The 21,447-nt window shown below is 42.9% G+C and overlaps 1 protein-coding gene and 1 long non-coding RNA gene across 3 annotated transcripts in view; one reads left to right on the top strand and one right to left on the bottom strand.

Annotated features, from left to right (window-relative positions):
• Positions 1 to 14,972, bottom strand: part of EPSTI1 (epithelial stromal interaction 1) — a 289,769-nt gene extending 274,797 nt beyond the window's left edge. Inside the window, exon 1 of the mRNA XM_073894504.1 lies at positions 14,966 to 14,972. The gene's annotated coding sequence lies outside the window, so the exon portion shown is untranslated. The remainder of the gene's footprint in view (positions 1 to 14,965) is intronic.
• The window catches only part of LOC112826697 (uncharacterized), a 30,363-nt gene that overhangs the window by 7,406 nt on the left and 1,510 nt on the right, over positions 1 to 21,447 (top strand). The window lies entirely within an intron of this gene.

The following is a 21,447-nucleotide window of genomic DNA, read 5'->3' on the forward strand; positions in this document are numbered from 1 at the left end:
GGGAGAGGACAGAGAGAATCACAAGCAGACTCTAAGCTGAGCATGGAGCTCGACTTGGGGCTTGATCCCACGACCCTGAGCTGAAACTAAGAGTTGGGCATTTAACAAACCGCATCACCCAGGCGCCTCTCCATGTATTTTTTGATTTCCTCTTTCTTTGGTTGACCATTCACTGTTTAGTAGCATATTATTTAACTTCCACGTATTTGTGTTCTTCCCAGATTTTTTTCTTGTGGTTGATTTTAGTTTCATGGAATATGGTCTGAAAAGATGCCTGGTATGATTTCAGTCTTCTTGAATTTGTCAAGACTTGTTTTGTGGCCTAATATGTGATCTTCTGGAAAATGTTTCATGTGCACTTGAAAAAATTGTGTATTCTGTTGCTTTAGGATAGAATGTCTTGAATATGTCTGTCAGATCCATCTGGTCCAATTTTTCATTCAAAACTACTCTTTTCTTGTAGATTTTCTGTTTGGATGATCTGTCTACTGATGTAAGTGTGGTGTTAAAGTCCCCTACTATTATTGTATTACTATTGATTACTTCCTTTATGTTTGTTATTGGCTGCTTAATATATTTGGGTGCTTCCGTGTTGGGTGCAGAAATATTTATAATTGTTATGTCTTCTCGTTGGACTCTTCCTTTTATGATTATATAGTGTCCTTCTTTGTCTCTTGTTATAGTCTGTTTTAAAGTCTATTTTTTTCCTATGTAAGTATCACTACCCTTTCACTACCATTTGCATGATAAATACTTTTGCATCCCTTCACTTTCAATCTTCATGTGTGTTTAGGTCTGAAATGAAGCTCTTATAGGCAGCAAGCATATAGATAGGTCTTGTCTTTTTATCCATTCTGGTACCCAGTGTCTTTTGATTCAAGTGTTTAGTCATTAATATTCAAAGTAATTTTTGGTAGGTATGTACTTACTGACATTCTGTTGCTTGTTTTATGGTTGTAGTTCTTCTCTTTTCCTTTCTTTTCTTGCTCTCACCTCTTATGCTTTGCTTGTTTTCTTTGGTGTTGTACTTGGATTCCTTTCTTTTTATTTTTTGCATATATATTACTGATTTTTGATTTATGGTTACCATTAGGTTTGTGTATAATATCTTCTGTATATAGCAGTCTATATTAAGTAGGTCATTTAAGTTTGAACCCATTCTTTACTCCTTCCCTCCCCACCCCATGTTTTAGGTATGTGGTGTCATACTTTAACATCCTTTTATTTTGTGAATTCCTTGACTAATTTTTACAGAAATATTTATTTTTACTGTTCTTGTGCTTCCTAACTTTTCTTACTCCTACCTTCTTCCCACTCAAAAAGTCTGCTTTAATAGTTCTTGTAGGGCTGGTTTAATGGTCATGAATTCCTTTAAGTTTTGTTTGTGAAACTTCTTATCTCTCCTATTCTGAAAGATAGCCTTGCTGGATAGAGTATTCCTGACTGCAGAGTTTTTCTTTTCAGCACTTTGAATATATCCTGCCTCTTTTTTCTGACCTGCTGAAAAATTAGCTAATAGGCTTATGGGATTTCCCTTATATGTAACTGTTTTCTTGTGCAGCTTTTAAAAGTCACTACTACTTTTTGGCATTTTAATTACTACATGTCTTGGTTGTGTACCTCCTTAGGTTGATTTTGTTGGGGGCTCTTTATGGCTCCTTGATCTGGATTTCTGTTTCCTTCCCCAGATTTGGGAAATTTTCTGTTCTTTCTTTTTTTTAAGATTTTATTTTATTATTTATTTGAGAGAGAGAGAGAGAGCATGAGCAGGGGGAGGAGCAGAGGAGAGGGAGAAGCAGACTCCCCACTGAGCAGGGAGCCCGATGTGGAGCTCAATCCCAGGACCCTGTGATAATGACCTAAGCCAAAGGCAGACACTTAACCAGCTGAGCCATTGAGGTGCCCCATCTGTTATTATTTCTTCAAATAAATTTTCTGCTCCTTTTTCTCTATGTTCTCATACTGGGATCGCTATAGTATGAATGTTGTTACACTTGATGGTGTCACAGGGTACTCTAAGTCTGTCTTCATTTTTTATTATTATTTTTCTCTCTCCTGTTCAGCTTGTTTTTCATTATGCTGTCCTCCAGGTCACTGACCCATTTTTCTGCTTTCTCTAATCTGTTTATTCATTTAGTGTATTTTTAATTTCAGCTACTGAGTTCTTCATCTCTGATTATGTTTTTTTTTTTAAAACTTTATTTATTTGATGGAGAGAGAGTACAAGCAGGGGGAACAGGAGTGGGAGGGAGAGGGAGAAGCAGGCTCCTGCTGAGTAGAGAGCCCGACATGGGGCTCAATCTCAGGACCCTGCGATCATGATCTGAGCCGAAGGCAGATGTTTGACTGAGCCACCCAGGCGCCCCTTATTTTTTCTATAAAACACGGTAAGGATCTCATTGAGGTCGTCCACTCTTTTCTCAAGTCCAGTGAGTATATTTATGATCATTACTTTAAATTCTCTATGAGGTATATTACTTATCTGTTTTGCTTATGACTGTTGCATGATTTTGTACTGTTCTTTCATTTGGCACATATTCAGCCTTCTCATCTTGTCTAAATCTGTGTCTGCTTCTGTGTAATAGGAAAGTCAGCTAAGTCTCCTGCTCTTGAAAGTAGTGGCCTTATGAAGAAGAGGCCCTGTCGTGCAATGTTCCCTGTTCACTAGAACCTGGTGCTTCAGGAGTATCTCCTGTATGTGTTGTCTGACCTTACTGTTGTGGCTGAGCCATGTTCTGTCTTTAGTCCAGTTGTCTGTCATGGTTCTCTTTGCCTGTTGTGGGCAGGGTTAGATCCCTGTGTTGTTAATGGGCCAGTCTGGGGCTGCCTTGGGCTTTAGTTGAGTCAGACCAGTCATTTGCCAGAGTTGTAGTAGTTGGAGTTTCAGGACACTTTCCCTGTGTTGTCCCCTGAGAAACTTTCATTGGTGGGTAGGGTCTCAATCACACCAGGTGTCTGCCCTCAGCCTACTGCTGGGTCCGCTGTTGGACTGGTGTATGTGGTTATCTTCTCTCCCCGGGGGCAGGAGTCACTGTGGAATGGTGCTTGCCTCTCTTAGGGCTGCTTACACAGTATCAGACTTGTGCTGCCACTTTGGATGAGCTCTGGCCAAGGCCATATTAGAGGAGGCAGGTCTCTAGGCGAATGTGGGGGCATGTGGTGTTAGCAAGGTGTGTGCAGGTCTACTGTGAGAGGGGACCCTGAGCTACTTTAGAAAACTACTGCTGCAAGCAAAGCTGGAGTGAGCAGATGCACAGAACAGTGCAGGTGTGGGGCACACTGTGTTGACAGGTTTTGCTGGGTCTGTTGCAGGAGGAGATCTGGAGCTGAGGCCTGGCTGGAGGAGCTGTGTCTGCAGAACGCAGGGGCAGGGTGTGCTGTTACTCAGTTAGGTGGAGGGTGTTGGTGCTGTGCTGGGTGCTGCAGTTGTCTAGTTATACAGGCTGGGGGGAGGGGGAGGGAAATGGAGCCTGCCAGCTTTTTTGTTTTTGGAGAAGTCTCCCAATGATCCCTGCCCCTCCAGAACATGTTTTGAGATTCATAAATAATACCACAATCATTTTTAGGTCACTTTTATAACCCCCCAAGAAACCCTGTGCTCCCTAGCTGTCATCACCTAATCTCCCATCTTGCCTACCTCTAGGCAACCACTAGTCTACTTTCTGCCTCTCTAGATTTGCCTATTCTGGACTTCTCATATAAATGGAATCTAACAACAGTATGCACTCTTTTGTGGCTGGCTTATTTCACTTAGCAAAATTTTTCAAGATTCATTTGTTATTCCATGTATCAGTGCTTCTTTTTATTTCTGAATAATACATTATGTAAATGTACCACATTTTATTTATCATGCATCTGTTGATAGATGTTTGGGTTGTTTTAGGTTCATTTATTGAGTTTCAAATTTCACTATATTTTTCAATTCTATTTGATTCCTTTTTAATATTGTCTAGTTTTAACTTTTATTTGTTTCATGAACATATCAATCTATGATATCTACAATTTCTGGATTTTTTTGTTGCTCTGTTTTTATGGTCTATCTCTCATTTTTTCCTCTCTAGTCTTCTTATATACTTAGTCATATTTTATTAAGTGTGAGACATTTTGTATGAAAAATGGTAGAGTTGATTTGTGGATCTGGATTATGCTGTCCTCCTTCAGAGAGGATTTATTTTGCTTCTATAAGGCATTTAGGCTAGGGAACTGATCACCTTAATCCAATCAAGCTGGATTTAAGTGTTTGTGAGGTATGGTCTATTTCTGGTTCACCCTTAAACCTTGGGCCTTTTAGGCTTCCAATCCTGTAAGCCTAGGATGTTTACTGGAGTCCCTCTTCCTTAGTCATTTCCAAGTTTTGACCCCTCAGCTTGAGACTGCTGAAGCTCTACTCTGTTACTCAGGCTCTTAGCTGACACTTTCACTTTCAATGTCAGTAATACCCATAACTATAAAAGTGACCCTAACTTTACATTTAAAAATTTTTCTTCTCTTGCATATCTTTTCCCTGCAAATTTCATTTTCTTGGTAGGTCTCATGTCTTTTTTATTTCCCCTGAAAAATTTATTTATTTATTTTTTATTTATTTGAGAGATACAGAGAAAGAGCAGGGGGAGGGGCAAATGGAGAGGGAGTCAAGCAGACTCCCTGCTGAGCGAGACATGGAGCTGGATCCTAGGACCCTGAGATCATGACCTGAGCTGAAATTAAGAGCTGGATGCTCAACCAACTGAGCCACCCAGGTGCCCCAGGTCTCATGTCTTTAAAAATATTTCTTTTAATATATTTTATCTAACTTTTCTGGTTATTCACAGTTAGAAGGTTTTTATAGTCTAGTCAGCCAATTGTGGAAGCAGAAGTCTACCCACAAATTTGTTAAGAATCTGTTCTCTCAAGAATCTGGTAGAGCAAGCATTCCTACACATGGCTGATTAGAATATAATTTAGTATATCTTTCTAAAAAGTAGTGTGTCAGTTAATCCATGGTCTTAAATTATACTCTTTCACCCAGCAATTTCAATTTTGTGAACAAATCAGAAATTATTAGAGATGTAGAAAAAAGATTTTTATGTAAGGATGTTCAGTATAACATTTAATAGATAAAATTGGTTGTAAACTGTGCAGTGATAAGGACAGTAATTAAATTATGGTACATTTATAAGGTAGAATATGTGATGATTCAAAATCATGTTTTGAAAAGTATTTACTGATATGGGAAAATAAAAGGTAAATAAAGGAGAAAACAATATTTTACTTTTCAAATGGCATGATTTTAATTTTTAAAAAAGGCATGTCTTCAGAGATAAAATTCTAGAAAGATGAAAAGCAGTTTTTAATTTGCTTAACTCAATGGGAAGATTAAGGTTGTTTTTTTTTTTAAGCATGTTTTTATTTGTCAGAGAGAGAGAGAAACAGCAAGCACAAGCAGGGGGAGGGGCAGAGGGAGAAGCAGACTCCCTGCTGAGCAGAGAGCCCGATGTGGGACTCTATCCCAGGACCCCAGGATCATGACTTGAGCTGAAGGCAGCCGCTTAACTGACTAAACTACCCAGGCGTCCCAGGGTTTTTTGTTTTTTTTGTTTTTTTAATGGATTTTTCCCCATGTTTATTGAAATATAATTGATATACAGCACTGTGTAAATTTAAGGTGTTGCAGCAGAGTAATGACTTGACTTTTATATATTGTCATTTGGGTACCACAGTGAATGTAGTTAATATCCATTATCTCATATAGATAAAAAAAGTTTTTTTCCTATGATAATAACTTTTAGCATCTAGTCTCTTAACTTTCAAATATACCACATAGCACTGTTAACTATGGTCATCATGTACATTACATCTGAAGGGTTGTTTTTTATATTTTCTTTATATGTTTTTGTGTTTTCAAAAGTTTTTTATGTTGAGTTTGTACTATTTTTTATAATCCAGAAAAAGAATCACAAAAAAATAATCCTAAAGCTCATCTTTAGTAGATTATCTAAACTGTTTCTTTATCACAAAGTGTTTAGCAAGCTAGAGATTCTTTACAGTTTAGAGATTTAGTTCCTATATTTCACACTATGATTTTAAGACAGAGACACTTGGAGGCATCCACCTAGGAGGTCATTGGAGAGGTGACACTGAGCATCTTAATGATGTTCCAGGGAACAGTCTGCTTCCTTGCTCTAGTTGTCTTTTCAGTAGTTGCTAGCAGTTTCTAGCCCTTACAGCTTTGGTGGTCCTCAGAGTTCTAGTGATTGAATCAGTTCTTTATCTACAGAAGTAGAATAGATTTTTTATTTTGTTTATTTTTTTGTTTTTTTTTTTTTGAGATTTTATTTATTTGAGAGAGAGCGAGCGAGCAAGAGAGAGCACAAGCAGGGTGAAGGGCAGAGGGAGAAGCAGACTCCCCGCAGAGCAGGGAGCCTGATGCGGGACTTGACCCCAAGACTCCGGGATCATGACCTGAGCCGAAGGCAGTCGCTTAACTGAGCCACCCAGGTGCCCAGAATAGATTTTTTAAAAGTCTTTTTCATTATGGAAGGAATGTATCCAACCAGATTCTATTAGTTAAAATTTTTGTTTTAAAAGTATCTGATGGCACTCAAGAATGCAAAAGTATATTTAAAAAAATAAAAGCATCTGAGTATTATTAGGGGAATTCTCTTCTTGAGAGCTCTCATAAAAAACAGTTTTTTCCCTGTTATTTATAGAGTAGGTCATTTGTGGAGGGATCTTATCTTCAGAGAGGAAGGCTGAAGAGGGACGATTTTGTAACTTGATGATTGTACAGCATCTCTATATGGGATGTTCTATTTCACATTCTTGAATTATCTGATGCCTTAGTCCATTTGGGCTGCTATAAAAAAGATACCATAGACTAGGTAGCTTGAACAAGAAACATTTACTTCTCACAGTTCTGGAGGCTGGAAAGTCTAAGATCAAGGTGATGACAGATACCGTGTCTGGTGAGAACTCACTTCTTGGTTCATAGATGGCCGTCTTGCTATAACCTCAGGAGGCGGAAGGAACAAGAGAACTGTCACGGGTTGCTTTCATAAGGGCATTAACCCCAGTCATGAGGGCTCCACCTTCTAAAGGCCTTACCTTCAAACTGGATTTTAGGATTTCAACATAGGAATTTGTGGTCAGGGGCACAAACATTCAGTCAGTAGCATCTGGATTCTGTTATATTTCAAACATTGATGAACTATCCCATCACTCCTCTTTTGTCTCTAGCTTAGTTTCAGAAAACTGCAGAACCTATTTTGTTTATTGCTTCAGGTATGGATGGCTTGGGAACTTTCCCAAGTTTTTCGGTGATCATCTTGGCTAAAAATTTTCCTGATATCCCCAGGACCCTGAATTCTGCCCTCATTAATGAAATGGCCTGTTTTCATATTTAAATTTGGCTTGTAAGGGTAAGGCCTTTTTGATGCAGCTAGGGGGTCTACTACCCTGAACTGTCACTCAGAAGCATATTTCAGTTTTATTTGAAAGCTTTTTTTATGTGTATTCCCCCAAAGCACCTTAGCTGAAAATCATATTTTGGTTTAGAGTTTTATACAGACCAATGTCTCTTTCTTGTTCCTGTATTCCAATAAAATTGTGTATTTCATTTTAACCTCAATCTGCCTGTGCTTAAAATATAAAGTGGACATCTCACTTTCTAGATAGTGATCTTTTCTTTCTTCCTTCCCTTCCCCCTTCCCTTCCCTCTTCCCTTCTGAGAGAGAATGAGAGATAGAAAGCACGAGAGGGAAGAGGGTCAGAGGGAGAAGCTGACTCCCTGCCGAGCAGGGAGCCCAATGTGGGACTCGATCCCGGGACTCCAGGATCATGACCTGAGCCGAAGGCAGTCGCTTAACCAACTGAGCCACCCAGGCGCCCTAGATAAAATCTTTTACAGAGACCTTTTTATTGGTTCCACAGCTCAATCCTACCATATATGCCAGTTTATCCTATTAATCCTTAGCTGCAAAAATACCAGAATCATTTATGAACTAAAGTTTGTTTTAGCTCCTTAGTTTTTTATGAGCCTTCTTCATGTTATTTTCATCAGCTTGGTTGCTGGGACTTCCCTTTCGCTCTTCCCTCTCCCACCACCTTTGTCTCTGGGTGGGGGAAGAGTGTCAGACTGTAAGAGGCTATGGGACTGGCTACCTGTTGCAGCCCCTTGGTATTTCTTGGTATCTCTTGGTGAAAAGGAGAGTGAGGCCTGCGAGGAAGAAGAGTGCCTCCTGGCCATTTCTAGTGGGCCTCCAGTGATCCTCTTTTGTTGTCAGAGGGTCTCCTGTCTTTTCTAGGGAGGAATATCCTGGGAGGCCTTCTCTTGCTAGGTTAGAGATTAGGGGTTCTATGTTTGGATGGCCTTCCTCTTTTGGGTTGGGAGGATGCGAGATGCCTCACCACTGGGTTGTTCCTCAGGTCCTGAGTTCTCAAATCAGCTGGCCTCCATACCACATTTTGCTCTCCTCGGTGCGTCTTGCACCATTTTCAGGATTTATATTTGTGCTTAGTAGGGAGGTATCAGGAGAATGGGTATACACCATCTTGTCTGAACTTTTTTTTTTTTTTAAGATTTATTTTAGAGAGAGAGCAGGGGGAGGGACAGAAGGAGAGAAACCTGAAGCAGACTCCCCGCTGAGTGTGAAGCCTTGACATGGGGCTTGATCCCAGGACCCTGAGATCATGACCTGAGCCAACATCAAGAGTCAGCTGTTTAACCGACTGACCACGCAGGTGCCCCTGAACTGTTTTTAGCTGTATAAAAGATTTTCTTTTATTCATACTTCTTATTTATAAAATGGCGCCCTATACACAGAGACCTTATGTGATGTTCATGTCAGGAAAACTCCAGGACTTGTTCTCTGCTCATATACAATAGCAGTGATTGGGTTGAAATGCTATAGAACCCAGGAAATAATTGCTTGGACGAGGTCTTTAACTGGGACTTATGATGTCTTAGAACTAGGTTCCCGATTTCGTACTCATATGGAGATTTAACATCATACTCATCAGCTGGGCAAAAATGCTTATTAAGTCATTTGGAATTAGGGGCTGGGGAACTGATGCCATACTTTCTGCCCTTTCATGTTAAACAAGGATACATGCAAGCTGGTTGCTAGGTCAGGGGTCTTTATTGCTTGAAAGATTTTGCCTCTCCTAGGTTTTTGCCTCCCAACACAAACGTGGCTGTGTCCAGGATTTTATTTCCCAAAGCAGGGATCTCAAGTTAAGTCTGGGCATCACAGCCACTGGGCTTCCAGAATGTGCGGTGGCACCTGGAGGACTGATGGAACAGAACTGATAGCATGAGGCATCTCCTGGGAAAGAACTTAAGCCAGAGCCACTGCTGGGGTTCAGGTGGAGGCACGTATTTTTCTTGACTTTTCTCTTTCCTTCACATTCCATATCTAACTCATCCACAAATCTCGTCAACACTACCTTCTAATATATCCCAAATCTGTCAGCTTCTCAGCGTCTCCATCGCTGTCTCCCTGGCAAACCCCCCTCACCTCTCAGTTTACTGGCACACTAAGTGCTCTCCTCTCCCCTCTGGCTCCTCTGCCCCAGAAATGCGAGTCAGATGGTGACTCCTCTGTTTAAATCCCTCCAGCATTTTCCATCTCATTCAGGGCAAAATTCAAACTTCTTCAGTGGTCTCTAGGGCCCTCCACAATCTAGCTCTTGATACTTCACTGACCTCATTTCCTTTTTCTTTGATCCCTGCTCATTCCTCTCCAGCAGTGTCAGTCCGTGGGCTTACCAAGCACTCTCCCACATCAGCACCTGCACACCTAGAATCCCCTCTGCCTGCAGCACTCTTCCCCCACATATCTGGGTGGCTCCCTCTGTAACTGCTCAAATGGTTCCCCTGTCGGGTCATTGCTGCCACTGTGTATAAAACCTCCACTCCGGGGTTGCTCTTAATCTGTACTCTCCTCTGTTTTTCTTGGTAGCACTTGTCATCACTTCACATAGATATGTATTTGTCTCTTTACTCCTTCTGCAAATGTAAGCTCTGTAAGATACAGGATTTTGATGCATTTCTTCTCTATCGCCAGAGCCTAGAACAGAGCTTGGCAGGTGATAGACATTCACGGTTTAATGAATAAATGAATGAGTGAATGAATAGAAATGACCTGTACATCTCTTCAACGTGGAATTGGGAAGCCTCCTACAAGAACTTGTTATAAAGCGATAGGACCTATAGGGTTTGGGGTGCCTGGGTGGCTCAGTTGGATAAACATCTGCCTTTGGCTCAGGTCATGATCCCAGAGTCCTGGGATCAAGCCCTAAGTTGGGTTCCCTGCTCAGTGGGGACTCTGCTTCTCCCCCTCCCTTTGCCCCTTCTCCCAACTTGTGCTCTTTCTCTGTCTCTCCTTCAAATAAATAAATAAAATCTTAAAAAAACAAAACAGAGTAGCTGAGAAGGGTAATTCTGAAGACTGAGTAATGATTATCTTTAGACCCAATACCCATTGGATACATGTCTGATTCTTGGAAATTTGAAAGATCCATTTCCTGAACTGTAAATTATGGATGCCAAAGAACACTGCTGTGGGGCTCCTGAATAGAGAGGACTGTTTCTCCCTTTTGCCATGTACTAGTTTCATATTTCTTTGTAATATACTACTAAAATTTAGCAGCTTAAAACAATACTCACTTATAATCTCAGAGTTCTGTAGGTCAGATGTCCAGGCAGGCATGGCTGGGTTCTATGCTTAGGGTCTCACAAGGCTGAAGTCAAGGTGTCTGGCCAGTCTGGATACATACAGACTGGTTGCTAGGTCAGGGGTCTTTATTGCTTGAAAGATTTTGCCTCTCCAGCAATGTCAGTCCTTAGGCTTACCAAGCACTCTCCCACCTCAGGACTCTGGGGAAGAGTCTGTTTCCAAGTTCATTCAGGTTTTGACAGAATTCAGTTCCTTGTGGTTGAAGGTCTGAAGTCCTTGTTATCTGTCTGGCTGTTAGCAAGGGGCCACTTTTAGTTTCTAGAGGGCACCTGCGTTTCTCCCCCTGTTGCCCCTCCATCTTCAAGCCAGCAACAATATATCAAATCCTTCTTGTGTTTCATCTCTCTCTGACTTCTCCCTGTGCCATGAGCTGGAGAAAACTCTGCTTTTAAAGGGTTCAGTAGGTTAAATTAGGCCCATCTGGATAATCTTTCCTTTGCCATATAAGGTAACAATCGCAGGAGTGACATCTCATCATGTCTGCAGATTCCACACACACTCAAAAGGGAAGGGACGCAAAGGTGACAGTCATGGTGGGTCATTCTTAAAATTCTATCTAATACACTCATTTCACTGCACATCTCAGCATAGCTTAGTACTGAGAAGTGTTACCTGACAGAGGAGCAGTGGTACCCAATGCACTTCTAAGACAAATAATGGGACTGGTGGGGACCATTTAGCCTTGACAAATTCTGGAGGGAAATGGGATACTTCTGGGAATGGCAGTATCACTTAAGCCTGGCAGACCCGTGACACTAGCAGGAACAGACCTACCCTGTAGAGACCTATGGAAGGACTTGAGATGTGAAGAATTTCTAAAGGGCAATTGATCCTGCAACAGCAGATGGGGGCCACAAACTAACCAAATATGGGTCATTACTGTTTGGGTGACTGTGTTTGTGTGCATAGGATAGTGAGGATTGGGGAAATTTTCCTCTGGTCAGAGCAGATGGTAGTAACTTACTCTGATGGGGTCTTGAAGATCTAATGTTTGACCTTCCATGGCCTTCTTTTAATTTCAAGATTGTAACCTGGTAAGTAGCTAAGCCAGAATTCAACTCTAGGCTGTCAAACTCAAAAGCCAGTGAGTTCTCTAAAGCCCTCTGCCAGGGATGGGAAATGTGTCGCACATTTGCTGTGACTCACTACTCCCATGTCCTGCCTTGGGCTGACCACACAGACCTGCCTGCTGAGACCTGTGCAGTTTCAGAATCATCAAGGGCATCAAGGGTATGCTCTCAATCACCACTGCCAATTAAACAGAATTTAAATCCAGGACAGAACTCATCTCCCATCTCTGGACTCCACCGTACCTGAAATTCCAGCAATCTTAGAAACATAAAGATTTCTGCCTATTTCTTGTGCTGGCTACAAAATTGCGTATTGTAAATGTTAGAGGAACACCTCGTCTCCCTCCATTGTGTGCCATTAGCTGACTCTGACTAGAGAAGCGGAATTGAAATCCTTTTTTTTTTTTTTTTTGTAAGGCTATTACTCAAACTTGTATGAATTCTGGGATTCTCCCCTCTTAGCATTCCTCTCTTCTAATGAATGGGAAAGGAATTAAAATGATTAAATGGCAGGAGTATAGACCCAAAAAGGATATAATAAAGCCATTTGTGCTCCTTAACCTTCTTAGAAGGAATGGATGATGTTAACATCAAGAGGCTGTGCTCTGTTCCCACAGAAAAGCAGGGCGGCCTTGGGAGAGCTGTCAGGAAGCTCAGGCTAATGGGAGATACTGGGAGCTATGTATTCTGTTGCCAAGAGAAGCAGAGGGGTCTCTTGGGTAGTGCAGCAGCTCTATTTGGAGCTGGGAAGTAGAGAGGGCTACTGGAGCCTTGTGTCATCCTGTGGTTTGGAACTCGAGAGTTTACTTCTTTATATTGGCATCTCTAGAATGGACCTACACGTTGCAGCCAGCTCACACACTAGAGATCAAGTATTTCTTTCCGGTATTTCTAGATTTAGACAACTGAGACAAAGAGAAAAACCATGACTCAGTCTAAAAGAGTAAATAGAGGTTACCCTTAAGTTGGCCTTCCAAAGCCCAATGATTTAACCCCTACATCTTCCCCGGTACTTCTCATGATCTGGGTGGGAGCCTGCTGGCTACATGGCTTTCTGCGTGGTGTTTCTCTCTTCCTGGTCTGCTTTCTCCTAATTCTTTGTCTGGCTAACTCCTTTTCCGTTCTCCTATCTCAAATACCCCAGTTACACTAAGCCTGCCTACAGCCCTGTACTTGGGCTCAGTTACACTTGTGGTTACTATGTAATACTGCTTACTAAATCATTAGTTAATTGTGTCATTTTTTGTGTAATGGGACTGTAAATTCCTGGAGGGCAGGATTTACCTCTTTCTCCGTCACTGCAATATCTGCAGAGTCTGACTCAGTCTTTAATACGCAGGCTGGGACTTAGTAAATATGTGTTGAATAAATGCTTGAAAGAACCAAAAAATGAGGACATGACCTTTGGGGCACTAGCTGTGATGAAAGCATGCAGCAGGTGGGTTTTATTTTTCGTACACCTCCCTTTCAGTGTCTCTCTTCCTGACGAACATCTACAGATTCTGGGCTAATGTGCATAGGGCTTAGCTCTCAGTAGGCTGTTAGGTATTTCCTCAGTTAAGGAACTGAACTGACAGTGACCAGGTCTATTTTAAGGTGTTTTTGGAGAATCTTAAAAAAACGTTTCTAAGTTCCAGTTGCTTGGAAGATTCTAAATTGGTAATTGAGGTGCTGATCTAGGAAATGTCATGTGCTATAAGGAGATTCTCCCCAGACTACTAAAGGAATCTCCCAAATCAGGCCACATGGCAGATGGGGGTAGGTGAGAGAGAATTTCTTTTGTGGTGGTGGTAGTGGAGGGGGTTGAATCAGATCAACTGTTTGTTTTTAACAGAAAATTATGATACTCAAAAATGCCTGATGAGACATCTGGCATTTTAATGACGTCTCTAGCAACTCAATAATATGTGCCTTAGAGGCAAGGGTTCTATTGATTGTTTGATAGGTGTGTGTGTGGGTGGGTGGTTGGCTGGTTTTCTTCTGGTCAAATGCTCAACTTTTCAATTGCCTAACAGAGTCATGAGACTTCCATTACTTTGCCTGAAGTGGGTCTTTCTGGTCAGAATTAATCATGTGTTCCTTGGTGCTCTCAGAGCAGTTGGTAGACATTTTCTTTTATTCTGTGCTCTCTGCAGCCGGCAGTAGGCCACTTGGGACAGGAAGCTGGTCACCCAGATTTGTTTCCAAGCCTTAACCACATGGTTCACCAGTCAGTCCTTAAGACAGGTCTGTTGATTTAAACTGAATTGAATATTTTAAAGTAGTTACCTGGCCTGGTTTCTCCATCGCTACCAAGCCTTGACTGGCCATGGAGAAACAAGTGTAAAACATTTGGCCCCCTTTGTCTGTCTCACTCTTTCTGGAGAGTGTCCCTTCATCTTCCTTCCCTCCTTTCTCTGCTTTTCCTTCTCTTACTTTTTCCATCCGTCCCTCTCCATTTCATCCTGCCTCTAAGCTTGTTTCTCTCTGCACGACTCTCTTAACCCTCTTTGTCTCTTTCTCTGCTTCCTCCCTTCTCTCTGCCATGTAAAGGTTTGTAGGTTGTTAACTGCACAAGGACACCTTGCCAAGAGGAGAAATGAAGGTGGAAATGCATCTTATACTCTGCTTGCTAGGGCATAAGTGCTGGCATGGGGCTTTGTCATGGGACGCATCTTGTTCTAATTCACACAAAAGCATTTTTGGGGGGCTAACAGCAGCTTTTTCCTCCCTTAGAATATTCCCAGGGGAAAAACAGTCCTTTTTATATTTTTCTTTTGACCCAGGCTTCCTCTGACTCTCAATAGGAACCTACATTGCCCTCCTTCTCCTGCCTACTGACCAAACCTGGGCAGATTGGAATTGCGTTTGTATCACAAACATACGATTAAAAAGTGTTCCTGCACTCTTGTAGTGCTTTCGTCTTTTTTTCTGCTGATCCTTTTTGTTGGGATGCGAGTCAAAGAGCTGACCTTTCAATCATTTGCTTTAGATGTTTAGCTCTCATTTTCTTTTCTCAGCTGTCTTTACGTTCATTGGCAGTGGTGGTGTTTCTTTAACAGTGGAGTTCGTCTCATAATCTCTGACCAGAGACATGAGGATGGGATACCTTTGATTATGCAAGCTGCCAAACAATCAGAAAACCATGGACTTAGTTCAAGTTCTGTGAATGCTCTCGAGATTGAGGTCCATTTCTAATTTTCCTTTGTATCTGTAGTGCCTGGCACATTGCTTGGCACATAATAGGCATTCAAGACTCCTGAATGCCTTAATAAAGAAATGGATAAGTAAGTCTTCCTCTGACCACAGGCCACCTGGAGATTCACCCTGGCACTAAAGATAGCTATTATAAATCCACATCAAGGTGGGTACATTGACCCTTACATTTAGTTGACCCAGGCTACAGTGAGATAATACCTGTGGTGAGATGCAAGCAACAGGAACCTACTGAGGTTAAGTCAGTTAAGAAATAGAAAATACACAGGGAAAGGCAGGGAGACTGGAAACCAGCTCACTGGCCATGGAGCAGGGCCTCATGCCAGGTCACTCAGTTAGGAGAGCAGGAGAGATTTTTCTTTGATCTGCTTTATCACTGTGGTGACAGCAAGTTTGGCCTGCCTCTGCTGTCCCATTGACTGACTTCTTGCTCTCTTCCAATTTCACAGCTTCTGCTTGGTGCCTGGTCTTGGGATATATCTCAGCGTCTGGAGTCCTTCCTTTCTGATGGCTCTTTCGGTAGATCCCACTGTCCAGCTTTTCAAGAAGGGCTCTAACTGGATTGGCTGGCCACATCCAGCAGAGGCCCCAGCACAGTGTGCAGAGAGCTTGTACTAGGCCGCATCAGGGACAGTGCTCCATATATGGCGAGCCCCTCAGACAGGGACTATGGGCGGGTAGGTATTCAAGGCTTGCCAGAAAGGGTCAGAGTGCATGGCTTACATGCTTCACGGGGATTGCTGTTGTCTCTTGAGTGTCAAACCACAATGTTTTTTAAGGTTACAGTCATAAACTATTCAACACTGGCCCATTTAGTGCAGCTTATCCAGGAATACTTTTATGGTACCATATACAAATCCAGTATGGTCCTGAACCTTGTGTGTAGTCAGCAAAAGGACAGTGGAACAGGTCAACCAGTTAAGGGAACATCGTGGATGCTCTCAGCCAGTTGGCACTTGTAGGACCTAGCTTTCCTTGGTTTATAGTCACTTTTGCTGGGATGTGATTTTTCTTTATGTCACTGACTCACAGTGCCTGACAAAAGGTGCTAGAGGTGCCTCAGAAGTGCCAAGGGGGAGAGTACCATACTGGAGTGTTTTACTGAAATCTGAGCCTCCTTCAAGAAAACAGCTCAGAAAACAGAATGGGGCCATTTGATGTAATGAAAGGAGGACATCATAAAAACTCACTGAATCCTGGGAGGACTAACTAAAGAATATATAGAATTGGAAGAAATGGTGGTTGGAAGACTTGTCAAATCTCGGGAGATTTGATGAGAAGAGTCACCAGCTCTTTAAGCATTATGCTCTAATGCCTATGTACCTCATGGATTCAGTTGGTGCTTCTATTTGGAGGAAGGCATTATCTCAACCCCTGCGCCATGCTGTTTCCCAAGAAATGAACACATGACAATCACCAGGAGAAGAGCCCCGATCCCTCTCCATCCTCACACAACTGGCACTCACTGGCATTTTCTCTGTCAATGTGAGGAGTACACAGGGCTGCATCTGTTCTCTTGTTCCACAGTGAGTGTCGCCATGAGTTCAAATACTGTTTCCCTTTTGGAGACTTGGCAGCTCGCCCAAGCCTCCTGCCTGGGACTGGGTAGGGGATTATGGAGGGGCTGCCCAGGTCATTGTCCTTGTCTCCTTCAATCTCTCTTTTTAAGCGGCAGACTCAGTCACTGGCGCCATCAATCTAGCACATTTCATAAACAATAAATTCATTTTAAAAACCTGCCACTGAGCAGCCATCTGTCTCCATTTTTGTCAATCTGCTATTATAATAATGCTACTGTACTGTGAGGTTGTCTTTCACTAAAGACTCGTTGATCTGAAGGCAAACATGTTAAACATGGAGACAAGAGCTATGGGCCAGCTGACAGCATTTCCACCCACTAGCCTTTCATCACTAGAGCCTGGAATTTAAATCCTGCTTTTGACCCAAGGTGATGATATTGATGGTTTCTATATTTTGCTGTGCTTGATTTATATTCTTTAAGATTACAAAGTGTTCCAGCAACCTGATTTATTACTTATTAGGTAGAAGGCAGACAAATGTTATTACTGGTTGAATATTGCTGGTGGATAAACTGAGGCATAGAGTACTTGAGTGCCCAAAGTCAGATAGCAAAGGAAGAGAAATGGGAATATATTTTGGAACTATGATCTCTCTCTTGAACAACTGAGTCATCTTTTGTTGTTGTTTTTTCTTGTACCACTTAAGCATTTCACAAAACCACTACACATGGACATTTTGCTCTCCAGAGGCCAGTGTGAACATAGAAAAGAGAATTGGAACTAGCTCTGAGCTGAGTTGTAAGAAGAAGCTGACACCTGGATCCCAAGCCAGTTTTTAATACATAACACCCTACAATGTATTTTTCCAGCACTCAGGACCTCTCTCCACTAATCATTTTTATTAGGGAGAAAACATATTAAACAAAACCAAAAAAACCTCAACAACATAAAACCTCTGAAACCAAGCCAGGGATGCAGACAGCACTAGAAGGGATTGTAGGCAGTGGAAATCCCACTTGCAAAGGAAGCTTGTTAACTTATGCTCAGTCCCCACGTGCCTGTCTCTAGATGGAACATTTGCAAGAGCTCAGTGTGTATTTTCATGTGCTTACCATCAGTGAACACACTTAAAAGCCATTTGGGATCATAGAAGAGTTTTAGGTGGGAAGCAGGTTTTCAGAGCTCTTTAAAACCACATTATTTCCATGACTGTGCCAAACCTTATCTGTTAACATGGAGACTTACCTAAAATAAGTGGGATCTAATTCGCAAGCATGGATTTCAAGGAAGTCATACTGTTTTGCTCATTCCTGCAGCATCATGGGCTGTCACTTTTCTGAATGTGCTTGGCTTTCAACACATTGCTTCTAGTCTTTGTGCTAATCCTCTTTGTGCCTTTCAGGCTGCTTTGTTCTTGTCTTTGATGCATTGAGCACAGCGCCTCCTTCCTGCTGGAATTGAAAGGGCTAGCTTCCCTTTGAGCATTCCCTGGATGCTAAGAACAACACTGCTGCCTTATTCTTGTTTCATGGGGTGATGATGGTTAATTTTAAGTGTCAACTTGAATAGGTTGTTGCGCTCTGTCTAGACTAGTGCACTAGAGTTTGGGGAAACGCTAGTGTGGGTATTGCTGTGAAGGTATTATTTAGATGTATTAATGTTTAAATCGGATTTTCAGCAAAAGCAGATTATTCTCCATCCAATCTGAAGGCCACAAGGGCAAAGACAGGTTTCCCAAAGAAAAAGAAATTTGCATCAGGACTTCCAACATAGAAATTCTGCCTGAGTTTCCAGCCTGCTGGCCTGTCCTGCAGTTTTTCAGTGGCAAAACTGCAAACAGTATCATCCTGAATTTCCAGCCCATTGACATGCCCTACAAATTTTGAATTTGCTAGCCTTCGTAATTGCATGGACCATAACTTAAACCAGATCTGCTTCCCTCTTCCTCTTATTCCTCTCTTATATATATCTCCTATCTATTGGTTCTGTTACTTTGGACAACTCTGGACCACTAGGTTAATACCAAACTCTCATTTCTTTCTGTCCAAAGGACTAGCAAGTAATTAAAGCATCCTGGAACTTGTCCGGTCCTGCTTCATAGTACTGTGTGATCTTGGTCAAGTCACAAACATCTCTGTGCTTCTATTTACTCGACCTTTAAATAGGAATAAAGAGCCTTTCTGCATTACCCCTAGAGCAGGTACCATACAGAGTTGTTCTGAGTTTTCATCGTGACTTATTTGGAGCCCTTGATGTCCTACAAGTGAAGGAGGGGATCTCCTTAAATTTCTTACAGCAGGAATCCACTTAGACGGCACCAACCTTGACTTCCAAACGGATCGGTATCTACAAAAGGAAAATGGCGTCTACACCATAAATCTGAAGACGGCCTGGGAGAAGCTCTGCTGGCAGCTCGTGCCATTGTTGCCCTTGTTGCCACTGAAAACCCGGTGATGTCATGTCACATCCCTCGGAATACTGACGAGCAGGCTGTGCTGAAGTTTGCGGCTGCCCCTGGAGCCACTCCTGCTGCCAGCTGCTTCATTGCTGGAACCTTCCGTCCATAACCCGATCCAGGCAGCCTTCCAGAGCTGAGACTTCTGGTGGTTCCTGCTCCCAGTGCTCACCACCATCCTCTCCAGAGGCATCTCAGGTTAACCTGCCTGCCCTCACTCTGTGTGACAGACTCTCCTCCACCGACGTGGACGTGGCCGTCCTGCGCAACCATAGGGAGGGAACTCGGTGGGTTTGAGGAGGCAGAGGCCGGCTGGGAAGTTCTGCGCACGTGTGGTCCGGGTTCCCGTGAGCTCTGGCGGGAAGTCACACCAGCTCTCTGCTTCCGCAGGGATCCTGAAGAGACTGACAAGGAAGACCTGGCTGCTGCTGGAAAGGCTGTGAGCAAGGAGGAATTTCAGGCCGAATGCACAGCCCCAGCTCCAGAGTTCACTGCTACTCAGCCCGAGGTGGTGGTGGGGTCTGAAGTTGCACCGGTGCCCTCCGGGCGCTTCGGACCCTTGGTTCCCTGCTGAGGCCTGGTCTGCAGCTCCCACTGCTCAGGCCTGAGTGTGGGGACGACTACTGACTCTAAACAGAAAGTAGAAATAAGGTTGATGGAAAGTAAACAGCTTCTGAAAGCTGCTAATTAAAAGGAAAGAGAGTATTTGCTGTTGGTTATTGTAAGGGTGTACTTGACACATGGCAAGCGTTATATGTTTTTTAGATGAATATCACTGTTGATCTGGTGTGTAGGCATACAATCATGTCTGTGTGTACTATTGTGGGAGGAGGGGTGGGGGAAAATGTGAAATGCCTTTCATGGTGTTCCCAATTCTTTTTTTTTTTTTTTTTAAGATTTTATTTATTTGACAGAGAGACGGCGAGAGAGGGAACACAAGCAGGGGGAGTGGGAGAGGGAGAAGCAGGCTTCCCGCGGAGCAGGGAGCCCAATGCGGGGCTCGATCCCAGGACTCTGGGATCATGACCTGAGCCGAAGGCAGACGCTTAACGGCTGAGCCACCCAGGCACCCCGTGGTGTTCCCAGTTCTCTCTGTTTTTCCTGAAGGAATGCATTTGTGTGGTGGTGAAGGAAAGAGCCTGAGCGTTTGAGGGTCGATAAACCCACCTTCACATCCTGGCTCTCCCATCCGCTAGCTTTATGATTTAAAACAAATGATATACCTTTTTGAGACTCCAGACTTAAGACTCTTAGTTTGACCCTAGCTCAGTAGGAGTGGAGGTCTTGAAGTGGGCTCAGCTGAGTCCATAGAGAATCCTCCCTGAAGGAGGAGGAACTGGAGGATGCATGTTTCGATACATTTCCCTGGCTCACCATCCTGGGAAGCAAGACTTTTGAATGTGATGCCATGACATGCCATGGGAGTCTTCCCCAATTTTGCCACTAAATGTGTCCCAAATTGCTCAAGATTGGTTGTCATTAAAACCTGGAGAATGTACTCCCTATTGGAAGCCCAATAAAGAGCTCAAAAGCCTTGTGTGTAGAGTGGCAGAAGATATTAGGGGGTGGAAGACAAGTGGAAAAGATACAGAACAGCTGCCAGATTAGGGTCTTTGATGTGAAGTTCCAACTGCACACAAGGGCTTAGAGGGAAGCTCAGGATGTTACTTAGAGGGAAGCTCAGTGGTATCCATTTTTCACACACACAAAAATTAGGATTTCCTTCCCCACCATACTTTAGAGCAGTGGTTCTTATCCAGTAGAGATTTTGTCTTCCCCCCCCCCCCCGCCAGGGGACATTTGGCAATGTCTGGAGTCCTTTTTTATTTTCACATCAGGGGTGGGGGTTGTCATTAGCATCCAGTGGGCATCTAGAGCTGCTAGACATCCTACAATGCACAGGACCGCCTCACAACAAAGTATCCAGCTCAAAATGTCAAAAGTGCCCAGGTGGAGAAATCCAGCTCTGGAGGCCCTCCCTCCCTAAAGGAAGGAGAAGCAACCCTAGTATATACTGTTAGACTGGTGGCAATAAAAGGATAGTAATCATATTGCTTTTTCAGGAGAACAGGAGAGTCAAATATATTTTGGATATTTCCTGCAAGCCAAAGTATTTCACTGAATGCGTGGTGTGGTGCTGCGGGTGCTGCTGTACCAAACCAGACATTAGATCATAGAGTTGGAAATGATTTGGGGACCAGTTCACCTCATTGCCTCAGCACAATGGTGAAGTAAAGCCAAGATGGATTCCATAACAGTAAAATAGCTTCCCTGACAAAGTGACCTTGTTTCTCCCGTTCGGTTGGTACCTTCTGTGTGGTCTCCTGTTGCTCCAAATTTTATCTCCCCAGTTAGAGGGCAAGCTCAGTGCATCCAAGGGCTCTGGATTCTCCCTTTGTTGGGCCTCCTGCCATTCCTAACAAAGGGCAAGCCTTCAGGAAAGAAATGTTTAATAAAGGAAAGTCACCGCCTAGCTTAATGTAGTCCAACAC

The sequence above is a fragment of the Callorhinus ursinus genome, unplaced genomic scaffold, assembly GCF_003265705.2.
Source record: "Callorhinus ursinus isolate GAN/ISIS: 27379988/994484 unplaced genomic scaffold, GSC_fseal_2.0 scaffold7, whole genome shotgun sequence".
Taxonomy (NCBI): domain Eukaryota; kingdom Metazoa; phylum Chordata; class Mammalia; order Carnivora; family Otariidae; genus Callorhinus; species Callorhinus ursinus.